Raw genomic sequence first — 12,942 nt, forward strand, 5'->3', positions numbered from 1 at the left:
TAACAACTCAATGTCTGGATTTGCCCTGCCTGTAGAAAAAAAATCTGGAATGCCTACTCAATAAATAACGGGTTAAAATATACGTAATTCCAAAAAAAATCTTAAACTAAGAATTAAGAATTATAGAGTAAATTTGATAGCTTTTCAAATTCGAAACAGCATGGAGAATGAAAGAAAACTTCAATTCGGAAAAAACTATTTGAAAACTTAATCACAAGCTGAATACTTGTAATCAATAACTAATTTGACCTTCACAACCCGATGCATTTTTTATAGCTAAATAGTATTTTTTTAAGTAAACCTTTGAGTCTTTGAACACATTTAAAATTTCAAGTGCCTTGAGCCAATATTTAGCAATAGCTCACAAATTTTGAACGAAGTTTCCATAACGGACATTATTTTTTCATGTTCGATTAAGAGTTAACCACAGATTTTTTCCAGTAATCTAAGCCTTAGCAAGCATTGTGAGTGATATACAATGTATTGAATTTCATTTTTCATTCAATTTCACGATACTGAAGAATCTTTCGTGACAAAAAATGAGATTTTTTAATTTTCCAGATTCATTAAATTCTGAGAACACGTTCGCTTGATGCAATGAATTTTGAAAATTATACCAGTTGTCAGGAGCATAGATTTTGGAAAAGATTAATCTGGGGAATGTCATAAAAAAGCTTGATAATGTTAAGAAAATTTATTTCCCTTTACTTTATCATTTAAAAAGCTTTTCTTTGATGAAGAAATTATAAATATTATGCTTAAGTAAATATATTCTTATCATTTAAATAATTCATTTAAGCTTCACATCAATTTAAAATTTTCTTGACTCGATATTTGTCAACGTATTGAAATTGATATAAAATCAACCGAGAAGAGTTGACGATCCAGAAGAGAACCCATGAACTTAATAATAATTAGAAACATCTTTAAAAGAAAAATATAAGAGTTAAAAAAAATTTTAATCGATCTAAAGTTATTATCGTAAAACTAATGTTCGTTGATCATTCATATATTGAGATTTTTTTTTATTAAATACAAAAACAATAAATCTTTAATGTGGCTCTTCAAACTATGAAATTTTGAAAATTTGAAGTTTTTGGCTCTTCTGACTCAAAAGGTTGCCGACCACTGGTCTAGACTCAAGAGTCCGGGTTTCGCAGATGCAGTCATCTTTGATAAGCTCCAGGTTATCCTATTCGAAATCCTGGCAGAGGTGTGATCTGAATGCTATGAAGCTAAAACTTCAGAGAGGCATCCAACGCCTCTGATGGAATCTCAATCCAACGATGATCTGCGAAGCTTCTACGAAAAATTCGCCAGTTTGTTCTCAGGACGACGGAAAGCCTCCTCTTAACTACAGATTTTTAAGGTAGATTTCCCTAATCCTAACAAGGTGGCCGCGAAATGCTCCTCGCCATAAGGTACATCTGTGAGATTAGCAGAAACTTTTCCAAACTAAGCCACGAGGAGTCAGAAATTTAAAAAAAAATCAAGTAGACTGTTATCAGACCAATGACCACACTGACATGACACTTAGAACAAAAATTCAACCATTTTCTGTCTAATTTTTTGTTGTCAGATTTTGCAGGTTCGCAATACCGACGGCAGGTGGCGAACCTGAAAAATATGACAAAAAAAATCCCTGTAGGAAAAATGGTCCTGTTTAGCCCGATTTTATCGTAGAAATTGCGTATTTTATTTTTAAAGTTGGGTGGCATTTCCTAACTGAGATAGCATTTCTTCAAATCGATCGATGCGCACTCTGGAATCGACATTGCGTACTGTTGAAAAATTTACCCATAAAACGAAATTGAGTGTCCAGTCAGTATGGTCAGTGCTGTTATTGTACACGGAAAATAATAAAAAGGTAAAATTTACCTTTTTGCGAGGTGATTTTTTTCCATCCGAGGTAAATTTTACCTTTTTTTCATTCACCTAGCAAAAAGGTAAATATCACCTTTTTTCAATTCACCTGGCAAAAAGGTAAATTTTACCATTTTCGCATTCACCTAGTAAAATAATACCGTTTTCCCATTCACTGATTTAAAAGGTAAATGCTATTTGGTTTGGTTGGTTTCTTCAATAAAAATGAAAACAAAATTCATTCAAATACTTATATTTATTTGAAATAAATAGGGGCTGTTCATTATATTTATTTTTGTAATGTATCACCGTGTTTAAAAAAAATATTGAAGTAAATCCTTTTTCACCAGGCTCGTGGCAATTCAGCTTCACGTTCTTCCGCGCCATAATGGCGACTAATCCAGTCAGATCCAGCTTTTCCGGAATGATATCTGGAAGATGACGTGAAATATACCTTGAAGCAGGGCCGATCTGAAACAAAAGCATAGTATTATGACGAGAACCAGCACAACTAAATGATATCTAAGAAAAAACTTACCATTCTGTTCCGATTTTCTCATATTGGCACGAAACATAACTTCCCTTCTGAACGACAAAACAGCTTAACCTCAATAAACGGATTCGGCAAATAGTTACTTTTGTTCAAGATGAATTGTACCGTTTTGTTTAGCTCAATCCAGGTCAACTTCACCTCGCTAAGAGGTAAGTTTTACCTTATTTGAATTTACCTTTTTTCTCGGTGAATTGTACCTTTTTTCCAACCTCGATTCAGGTAAATTTTACCTCGCTGTGAGGTCTCGAAGAGGTAGAAGTTACCTTTTTGGTTTTCACGAACGTTCACCTTTGCTAACTCGGTAAATTTTACCTTTCTATTATTTTCCGTGTAAATAGCATTTGTATGATCGAAAAATCTAGAAAGTTTTTCGTGTATTCGGTAGCTTTTATTAAAATACTGAAGTATTTACTAAGCAAACTGTAAAAAGTTTATTCATTATATATTTGTTTTATCTAACTTTTGAAATTTTAACTCCGTTTAGCGAAAATATGTAACGTGATCGAAAAAATTTGAGAATTTCTGGAGTCGAAATGTATAAATCTCGAGTGAGCTTTTATTACATCGTACGAAATATAACAGAAAATAAACAGTTTTATTACAAAAAAAAATGCATAAACTGAAATAAACTAGTCGCATCTTTTTTCCATTTAGAACATTTGTACAGTAGACAACATATTCTATATGTGGAATACAAATTTTGAAGTTGTTTTGATAACTTTTGCAGCAGTTTTCTGTGAATTCTTAAGATGTTTCATACGACGTAATGAATACTCACGCGAGAAATATTGATATTACTCAGCTTATCTGGAATTTCGTGTTAAAAAATTTAACCACAAAAGGAATGATAGCAGATTGTTTAAACTGGATGTAAAAATTGAGTCTGAGTTCGATTAAACAGTATCATAAAAAGTATTTCCAGTAACGAAAATTTCAATCAATAATCCAAATTCGAACCAAAAGCATTAAATGCAATTCTGATTTTATATTCGAGACTCATGTTGGAAATCTTACAATAGATAAATTTAATTTGTAGTAGATAAGTTAAGAAGTTTTATCCACAAAAAAGTACTACCTCACTCCCCGACGGGGAATCGAACCCCGGTCTCCCGCGTGACAGGCGGGGATACTGACCTCTATACTATCGAGGAATTGTTGAGGCAAAATAAGTCTAATCTCAAAGAAAACATTTTCTATTACGAAACAGAAAAACAACAAGCAGCAAGGTGTAAATTCGTGCATCTATCCATCTATTGAGAGTAAACACGAAAACATAACACACGACTAGAGATTTAAAAATAAATGTTCAACATCGTTGAGCATGCCTTTTGGCACATGCTTTGTGCGGTGAATGAATCTTAGTAGATTATCTTAACACATTGACGAAATCAAAATTATGCCACGTCCTGCTGCGAATGACCAATTTAGTAATAAGATTATTTTTGAAATACATTGAAATTTCAAGTCATACATCAGTCCTGATGATTCTTATTTTATGTTTTCTAAGTTTATGGTAGATTTGAGGCCATATGCCGACTAATAAAATCCGGCCTGAACACTGTTCATGTATTTAACAACTTACTCCTGTATACAAAACAGCTTTTGATTTCGTTGTTGTAATCTATGCACGAACATAGTCGTATTATGGATGCTGAAACGTACATGTTTCATAGATGATTCAAATGCAATTCTGTATTGCATCATAATTGCAAGCTATCCAGCTGATTTCTTTCACCACAAACATGGCTTGAATATGCTTGTTGATATAATAAAACCATTCCTATACAATTAAACACCCTTTGAACTGCTCATTTATCACGACCTACATTTTACGACGAACATCATGGTTTCAGCAGAACTAATCATGTTTCATTAGTAGAAGAAAGCGAATCTAGCGGCTTCGATCCAGTTTAAACCGCTTCTGTCTGATTGTACTTAACCTAACTACACCCACATGCAATGTTTAGTTCTAGAGGCAAGACACTTTACACCGAACAGTAGGTAGCTATCAACACTCACAAACACTCAAAAGGGAGCAAGCACACTTTTATGATAGACAGCCGAGACAGCAATTTCCAGTCCGAGTGGACTTTGGACCCCGGAATTCTCTGCCACCACCATTAGACAGTGGGGAATAATGTGGCGAGCAACGGAACACATTACATTTTACAAGTAGGAGATCACATGTGGTGTCATGAATCTGGTGATCCGAGGCAAGGTGCCGCCAACAGTTGCTGCTGCTGTCCACAATCTATCAAAAAGGTTGTCCATGAGCGATGAACACAAGCATCATAAATAAGGCGTTGAATAGAACAGCCGGTTTGTGATCAATCGGAACCGTTTGAAAAGGAAGTTCTTGATAAGCCAGTGAGCGGAGACCTTGATACAATTTAATGGGAAGAAGTTTATACAACGGGGATTTTCAAATCATTTTAATTAGAAAATAGCCCTTTTAAAACTTTTATTCTGTTTTAAAGCTTGATTGAATGAATAGTAAGCCTGAAAAAAGTACAAGAGAGCCGTTGCAAAACTAGCAGAAGAGCTTATAAACATACATTCTACCATGGAGGATCTGGAGGATCAAAACAAACAAACAAACTTGTGTCCCGGAACAGAAAACGTGTTACCAATCGACAGGCCGGGCACAATCGGCGGAAAATAAATCCGCGATAACCGGCTGGCTTGCGATTAAACCTTTCTTCGCGCACTGATGGATGGCATCAAAACAATCAACAGCTAGCAGCCAAGGCGTGCCCCTGGGTTGAAGAGCAAAGCTCAACAGACGATCATAATACGAGTCTAGTGAATAGCAAAAATTGCACAAACTGTAAGATTATACTAGCGCTGTTGCTAAGCCCGCTCTCGAGTTGCTCCAAATTAAACATATGTACACACGCCGGACCTCCCCCTTATCGCGAGCAAAACTTTGAAGAGGAGCAAAACAAAAATATCATCGATTGCCATGCCCCTCAAGCGCGAAAACAAAACTTTTCTTGCTAATTTTTGCTGCCTTATTTAATTTTAGCAATGATAAGATATTCCTTCAACTTGAATACCTATACCTTCTGAAAAACCTGACTTATTTGCTGACTAACCAACCGTGTACTTGAGCTGCACAATCGACAGGATTAATTCTTGGATTATTGAAAAATAAAAAATAAATGGGACGAATTGAACAACTGACTGACTACCCGAATGGAGCAGTATCATATAATAACGATTCTCATTATCTTCTTCCTAAGACTCACAAAAGATTCTTTTTATAGTTTTGGGTTATTAATAAACAATTTGACAAATCGTTTTTTCATTAAATGGAATCGTTAAGACACAAAAAAAAACCATACAGGGAACGGGATATTATGCTTATGCTTATGCTTATGATACATACACAGCCAGATCTTGTCAGCATCCCGGTGAGTAGTAAAAGTACATTCACTACTCATCTTAACTTGGCCGGGCCCACTGTGCAGTATTGGACGCAGAGACAACTGGAACACAGGGAGGAAGAAACGTGGACAACAGTACCATACGTTTCCATGACTATAAGTGAGATTTTAACGTTGGGAGCACATATGCTAAATTTCTGTGCTCCTTGATGGTGGTCCGTGTGACTTCGTCCTTCTGTGGATGGAAATGATATATTTCTGTACAGAAATCCGAAACCCCATGGTATAATTGATGATCTTACAAATTTCCTTATTTTCATTATTTAAAAATGTACGGTTTCAGATGTCAGATTGCATTTGCTTCAATGTTAATAAAAATTTAGAGTTTCGGATTTCGATACACTATCATTTCTGGTCTATGACCTTGGATATAGCGCCTTTGCTCGCTCTTGAAAAGAAACATTGAAAGAACAAAAAAATATAATTAGTGTAAGCATCCCCCCCCCCCTCCCCTCTAAAAAATAGAACACCAATGTGTCTCAATGGTATAGAATGAAAAAATGAACACGGCTCCAGTTCCACAATAATGAATACACAATAATCTTAAAACTCCATACAGGGAACGGGATATTAAATAACTAAATTATTATTTTTTTCTAATCGCTTTAAGCTAACTATAACATACTTGGAATCTTTACTAAATAATTTTTTCATAAGAGAAAAAAAAGATGCAGCATATGTAATGTTGATAAAAAGATCAAAATTAATAATAAAAGTTAGTTTTTATAATCGTTTATTAATCACACAATTAGTCTACTCCTAGTACTACATTTTTCAAAATTCCGCACATTTTATGAAATAAAAATTCTTTTATACGCCAACACTCCGTGTGCCGCTGCTCCTGGTTCTCATACGGTGGCGGGGAGATCGTCTGGAGTTGGATCAGCGTAACGTCAGTTCCTGGAAAACAAACATTTTTTAATAGTATGATAATTTAAATAAAGTCCCGAGCAGACCTTGATGCGTAAATTGATAGCAAACTGAGATCAAAATATGGCGTCAACAGCATACTGAGAGCATCATTTGCTGTTAATTTTTTGGCGATAGCAAAATTAGGCATCCTTATGGTTACAAAAAACATTTAATCGATAGCTTGTTGAGAGCAAAATTAGCTATCAACATCAAACTGCTACCAGAATTTAAAGTAAACTGATATCAAAACTAGGCATCAATGAGGTATCATTACATTTTTTTTTATTTTGATGTTTGATTTGAACCTCAGTTTGACACGGTGTTAAAAACAAAATTCGGTGTAAAAACCAAATGAGGTGTCATTAAGTTATCATTCACTTAAAACAAACAAGCGAAGAAAATAATGCTTAATGAACATAAGTTTTGTTGCAAACAAATCGTCAATGAACCTGAAGCGATATTTCTCTCACAACAGAATTTCTCATTCACATATTTAAAGAAAACTTGGAAATTGTATCACATAAAAAAGTGTCTCAATCGGTCTTAATTGTGTTGAATAAAAGATTTTTATATGTATAGGTAATTATTTTATTTTGGGCAATCATTTTGACTTTGCTTTACACCAAAATAAAGCATCGATAGCAAAATGATAGCATTTTTTAGTATTGATTTTTTGACGGCAGCTTAACAAGGCATCATTAAGATTTCATTTGTTTTCATAGAGCAGAAAAGCGAGTTCAAAATAATAGCATGGTTTGGTATACGGTTTGCTATGATGAAAAACCAGATTTATTCAGCTGTCAGAATTTATCAAATTGAAACAAAATCGTTCGTTACCATGTATTATTAAGTGTTGGTTTTTCAGTCATTGCAAAAATAGGTATCATTAAGATATCATTATCTGATATTATATTAATTTACTGTTCTCGTAAAAATACATAAAATAATTTAATAAGGATTATAAATTTTGATTAAAAAAAGTTTTAATAAAATTTCATAGAACAACAAACAGTGAACTAAACGAGGTTAACAAATTTGATAACCTTTTACTGTATACGATCCCATGTATGATTGAGTTTTTTTTTACAGTTTTTATGTTAATTCAAACTTTATTAATGCGTCAAAAATTAAACTTTCAGTTATAAAACCCATAAATGGCAAATATTAAAACAATTGAAAGTATCTAAAAAATGTAAGCAAACCAAAAAAAAAACTTGGATGTGAAAAGCATTTTCTTGTGGATATTGCGGAATTTAAGCTAAATACACAAATCAAAAATTTATTAAATTCATATATGATTTTTAATTTTAATGATTAATGGCATTTCGGTGAATTATACATTCTGATAGGAAGAATTTCAAATGAAAGTAATGAAAATTATAGACGGATAGATTAGATTAGGAAGCATGAAAGGTGTTGAAAATGAGCCAAGAGCGTGATTTGAGAAAACTTCTTGCCGCACAAGACCATTTGTCCCACATCGTATTACTGTCTAGAAGAAGCAAAGTCGATAGGCTGACTTTGCATTGATCTATACAATGATACATGGATGGATCGAAGCACGTGTTTTTTTCGTACCCCGATCGATGCTGATGCCCGATGGAAACCCCGGTGCAAAACGTTACTCATCTAGGTGATCTATCGGATTGTGAATCTTCGTCCCCTAATGAGGCGCAAATCAAGCAAGGTATCAAGGCTTCGGTCGGTCAGAATCAAGGAACAAGTTACAGTGGCGGTGGGGAAATCGTCCCCCGGGAACGTTCCCAATGAACCCTGTATACGGAAGGTATTTCAAGAGAGGCTAGCCGTTTTGTGATCGACGTTCTTGTTTCAACGAAAAAAAAAACATCGGGATGATCTACAATTCGACATTGTAGTTTTCTTATTTTAAAAAATAATCATTACCCTGTAATTTCAATTCTAGTGTTTTCTTTTTTGCATCAGTATTTCACTCTCGCCAATCATACATTGAAAGTAATTCAAAGGTTATCAGAAAGGAAATCTTGCAGCGTTTACGGAAATACAAATGTTGTATCATCCATTTCAATTTTTATAAGAATACAATGTATCTTTAAAAGATCTTTTTTCTTTTCGATACAGAACAAAAGAAAACGATCCGTGTTATTACGTTATTTAAGGTTTCGCATTCGTCTGAATGGATTTAGTAGACATTTGGCAGAAGAATTATGCAATAATAAATTTTCAGTATTTCGCTTAACTCTAAGTACATTTTCCGGAATTTTGTTGTAGACCATTCGTTCCAGGTCCTTGACGAAATTCTTACTGGCTCGGTAAATCGTTTCCAGAATGTGCACGGGAAACTACGATCTGAAGGATTTTCTTTCCACTGAACCTGATTATCGATGGCTGTTGCGACGTTTTCTTTATCGGCATCGTTGATTACGTTTTGCGATACCCAAAGGACGGAAGCCAGTGTTGAGCTGAAGCTGCCCTTCGTAGTGATCCTATCGGCCGCTTCGATTGGTCCCCCGGTCGATCCCTCGCCGTTCAACGATTTCTCCACCCGCCTCACCATTCAGTAATCTCGTTTAGTTGCCGATTGATTATAACAGCTAGGTGCTTTCCCGGCTCAGGCTCTGGAAAATCTCCGCCGTCTTACAGTGGGGTTTCTTTTTATTTGTCTTCGTTTACTTGGCTTTGCATAGGATCAATTGAGGCCCAAGTTGGTCTGGGGTTTCTTCTCACCGTCCGATAGCCGACTTCCAAAATGAAAACTTGGAATTAAAACTCTCCCGGTCCCAATTGGATTACCTGGATTGAAAACAACAGAAGAACAAAGGAACTTGCTTTACATCTGCTGATGATTATAATCATTGATGCTGCCCTTTGTATGCCGCAGCCGACTCAATAAAAGAAGTACTTACCACTTATTTCTCCTACTCCTAACGGTTTGGTTTTTGCTGCGCCTTTTCGCCTCTTTCGGCCGTGCACTTCACAGATTTCGAATACCGTAGAAGATTCGCGAGCGTACATTTTGCAAATTTCTCTGCAGATGTCATCAGATGTAATCATGATGTCAACAAACTCATACACGCTGAAATTCATTTGCTTAACTCAGCATTAAACGATGGATTTTTTTCAGTGCATGTTTGCTCTCGCCCCTTGCTTGTGAGCATATTTGGTGACTTTGTCGGTCCCGACGGCAACGGCCCTATTTTGCTCACCCTCATACTAACCCCCGGTGCGGTATGAAAGTGACTAAACGCGTGAGCATTTTCACTATACTCGCGATTGCTGCGGATGCCCTAATAACCAAGGCAGCCTTGCCTACTAGCGACACGTCGCATACGTCGCGACGTTGAAAAGCATAACGGCGCATCGCGAGTTTCCTAGGCAACTTGAAGCATGCGAACGATGGCCCAAGGAAAATTAACAGTAAATAACGTAAACAATGTTTGTGTACTACATTGAAATCGCCTACTGGACTGAAAAAAGAATAACAAACCTGCGAATGCCAGAAATATCGCTAGTAAAAAGTGTCGCTAGTAAAACTGTCGCTATTCGGTTTGGTGCTATACACATAATATGAAGATACCTCAAGTTTGATGTAAGCCTTTATTTTAGAATTTTGGCTGTCCTGGTGGCAAGAACAGAAAAACACTTTTGAAAAATCCTCTTTTCACAAAAAATATCATTGATTAAATGAGTCAAACTATTATATGACTGATTTGATTTATGTTAACTTTATTAAACAACAAATATTAATCTAAGTTTTGAAATTTATTACTTATTCTTAGGTACCAATTCTGAAAGTTTAGTACACCTGGCACCCCGGGCTGCCAACCAAAACAACAAAATTTAAAAACAAGTTCATTTTCGTTTTCTCGTTATTGCGGAAATTGCACCTATTTAGACTCCTGTGCAAATAATTTCCACGCAGAAATATTTTCGCACTGACGCACACATAGACAACCTGTGTCAGTTTTTCAAATCAGCCGTTGCTCGCTTCTGATTTTCGAATCACATTTCCAAGCGGCATAATCGTTATTGTTTTGGCGAAAATTATTATGAAAAACGTACCAAGGAGTTTAATAACGAAAATTTATCGATCAACAAATGAAAAGAAACGAACAGAAAACAGATTGCATTCTGTACATTCGGGTACAAGAATGTAAGTGGAACAAATAAATCATGCATTTCGGGCGTTTTTCGAATTACTGAAAAATTAGCCAAAAAATTATGGATTCACTGACAATTTTTACTGACACACCAGTCGCAATTGTTTTTAATTCAATTTTATCCAAAGATGTAAAGAATATCGATATGTGTCATTGTCTATGTATAGGTCTGGGAGCAGATTTTACTGCGCGCAAATAATTTGCACGGGGGTCTAAATAGGTGCAATCTGTGCAGTTTGTTAAAGATGGCAACGGTGCGTATGAAAGTTGATTTTTTAGTAGGAATAATTTGAAGTAACTGAACTCTGATGTTGGTCCTTTTTTCATATAGTCCCTTTTCAACTTTTAGCACATGATAGTTTATATAAAGAATGTGATGGTGTTAGTGAGTGCGGAATTGTTATCTGTCAAATCAGATTCTCTCACACTGAAAATCGAAAATACCCAAACTTGAGAACTGCCACCCGCCAAACCGAAGTTCTAGCTTGACAACTTAAGTTTGTGAAAAAATCACAGCTTGCCAATACGCCAAACTTGTCCTTCAAGCGGAGAACTGTTTTTTTGGGGGGTTTTTGTTGCAAGCGCATCTGATTCTGTTACCTCCATCGTGGCAGATTTAGGTTTGGGGGGTAAGTTCAAAGCGAAGAACTGTTTTTTTTGGGGGATAACTTTTATTCCCGCTTCGTTCGCAGAACGTCTCGCTTATATACGATGATGTAGCTGCCTCTCTCAACAAATCTTCGGTGGTCGAGCGGTTAGCATCCTGAGATGGTAATCGCAGAACCATTGCAGGTATGGGTGTGATTCCCGTACCTGCAGTAATTTTTTTATTTTGATTTCCATTTTATTGCGGTACCAGATTTTGGGGGATGAGTTCTCCTTTAAGAGCTTAGCTTTGGGTTATGCCTCCAATAGCCAAACCTGTAGGGAGGGAGTTTCATTCGGGTTGGCGGAGAAAGTTCTCAAGTTTGGGTATTTTCGAGGTTCAGTGCAATAGTCAGATGCAATATTCATGCAATTGACAATATTTACCTTAAAATTATCTAATTGTGAATTGACGTTGAAATTCGATTGCCTCGGTGGCCTGTCGGTCCGTTAATCCGTTGCAGCAACCGTAATAGTTTGTTGCATCGCCGGTAGCAGCAGAACTCTTGGCGACTGACGACTTACGAAAGTTACCCCATTACACTTGAGGATCATCCGGCTGGAATCGTCAGCATCGGTAGTAAGGCACTGACGGCTGTGTTCCTGGAGCATCAAATGGCTGTAGATAATTCGCCGGCCACGAGACTCTTAAAAAGTTGCTGTCCTTTATTGAGGCCGTTCCACAAATGTTCCTTGAATAGGCGGAAATCAAGTTATTCGTCGAATCGGGGAATGAAGACGGTATCGAAAAGAAAGATTCCGGATTGCTCACGTCCTAGGATGGAAGGTAAGGTCAAACAAAGTTGCCCATATTCAAATTCACATTTTTTTCTGAAGAATTCACGTTTGTGGAGATGGAACAAGAACGGCTCACGGTTTGACACTTCTTTCAGAGAAACCTGCTAGTGCTACAAACTATTCGCGATTTCGAAGCTAATTTTTGACAGCTCGTGTGTGTGCAAGAAAATGTAAACAAACGGGGGGAAATACTAGCTTCTAATAAATCATTATTTTCTTTGATTTGGTTAGGATTTTCAGAAAATGACGGATACAGATTTGGAGTAGAAGGTTCAGAGATTATTGAGAGCTATAGGAGAAAATGTGTATGTACCGTGAAGCATCGCAAATCGACATCAAAAAAAGGTCAATTTTTTACTACTCCAAAAACTATTCTGAGTATTTCACATATTTTTGAATGAAAACTCGAGCCAAATGCACATTTTCAATTGCAGTTTGTTAAAAGAGTAGTCAAATAACGTTCCTTTAAAATTTGGGAAAGACCCAACAATAGGTAAGGTAGAATTTTTTATTCGAAAAAACATAAATTTTTGCTATTTTCTATTAGGTTTCCTTCTGCAGCTGCATACAATCAGGCGTAATAATT

The 12,942-nt window shown here is 36.0% G+C and overlaps 1 protein-coding gene and 1 non-coding gene across 4 annotated transcripts in view; one reads left to right on the top strand and one right to left on the bottom strand.

Moving 5' to 3' along the window:
* The window catches only part of LOC129758771 (60S ribosomal protein L36), a 364,808-nt gene that overhangs the window by 276,157 nt on the left and 75,709 nt on the right, over positions 1 to 12,942 (top strand). The window contains exon 1 of one of the 3 annotated variants that reach the window (XM_055756384.1): positions 7,396 to 7,399. The exons of the other annotated variants lie outside the window; for them this stretch is intronic. The gene's annotated coding sequence lies outside the window, so the exon portion shown is untranslated. Of the gene's footprint in view, positions 1 to 7,395; positions 7,400 to 12,942 lie in introns of those variants that run through there. 3 annotated transcript variants of the gene reach the window in all.
* Trnad-guc (transfer RNA aspartic acid (anticodon GUC)) lies at positions 3,496 to 3,567 on the bottom strand. The gene has a single exon. It is a non-coding gene; the product is annotated as a tRNA-Asp (tRNA).

This window comes from Uranotaenia lowii, chromosome 3, assembly GCF_029784155.1.
Source record: "Uranotaenia lowii strain MFRU-FL chromosome 3, ASM2978415v1, whole genome shotgun sequence".
In the NCBI taxonomy this organism is placed as follows: Eukaryota; Metazoa; Arthropoda; class Insecta; order Diptera; family Culicidae; genus Uranotaenia; species Uranotaenia lowii.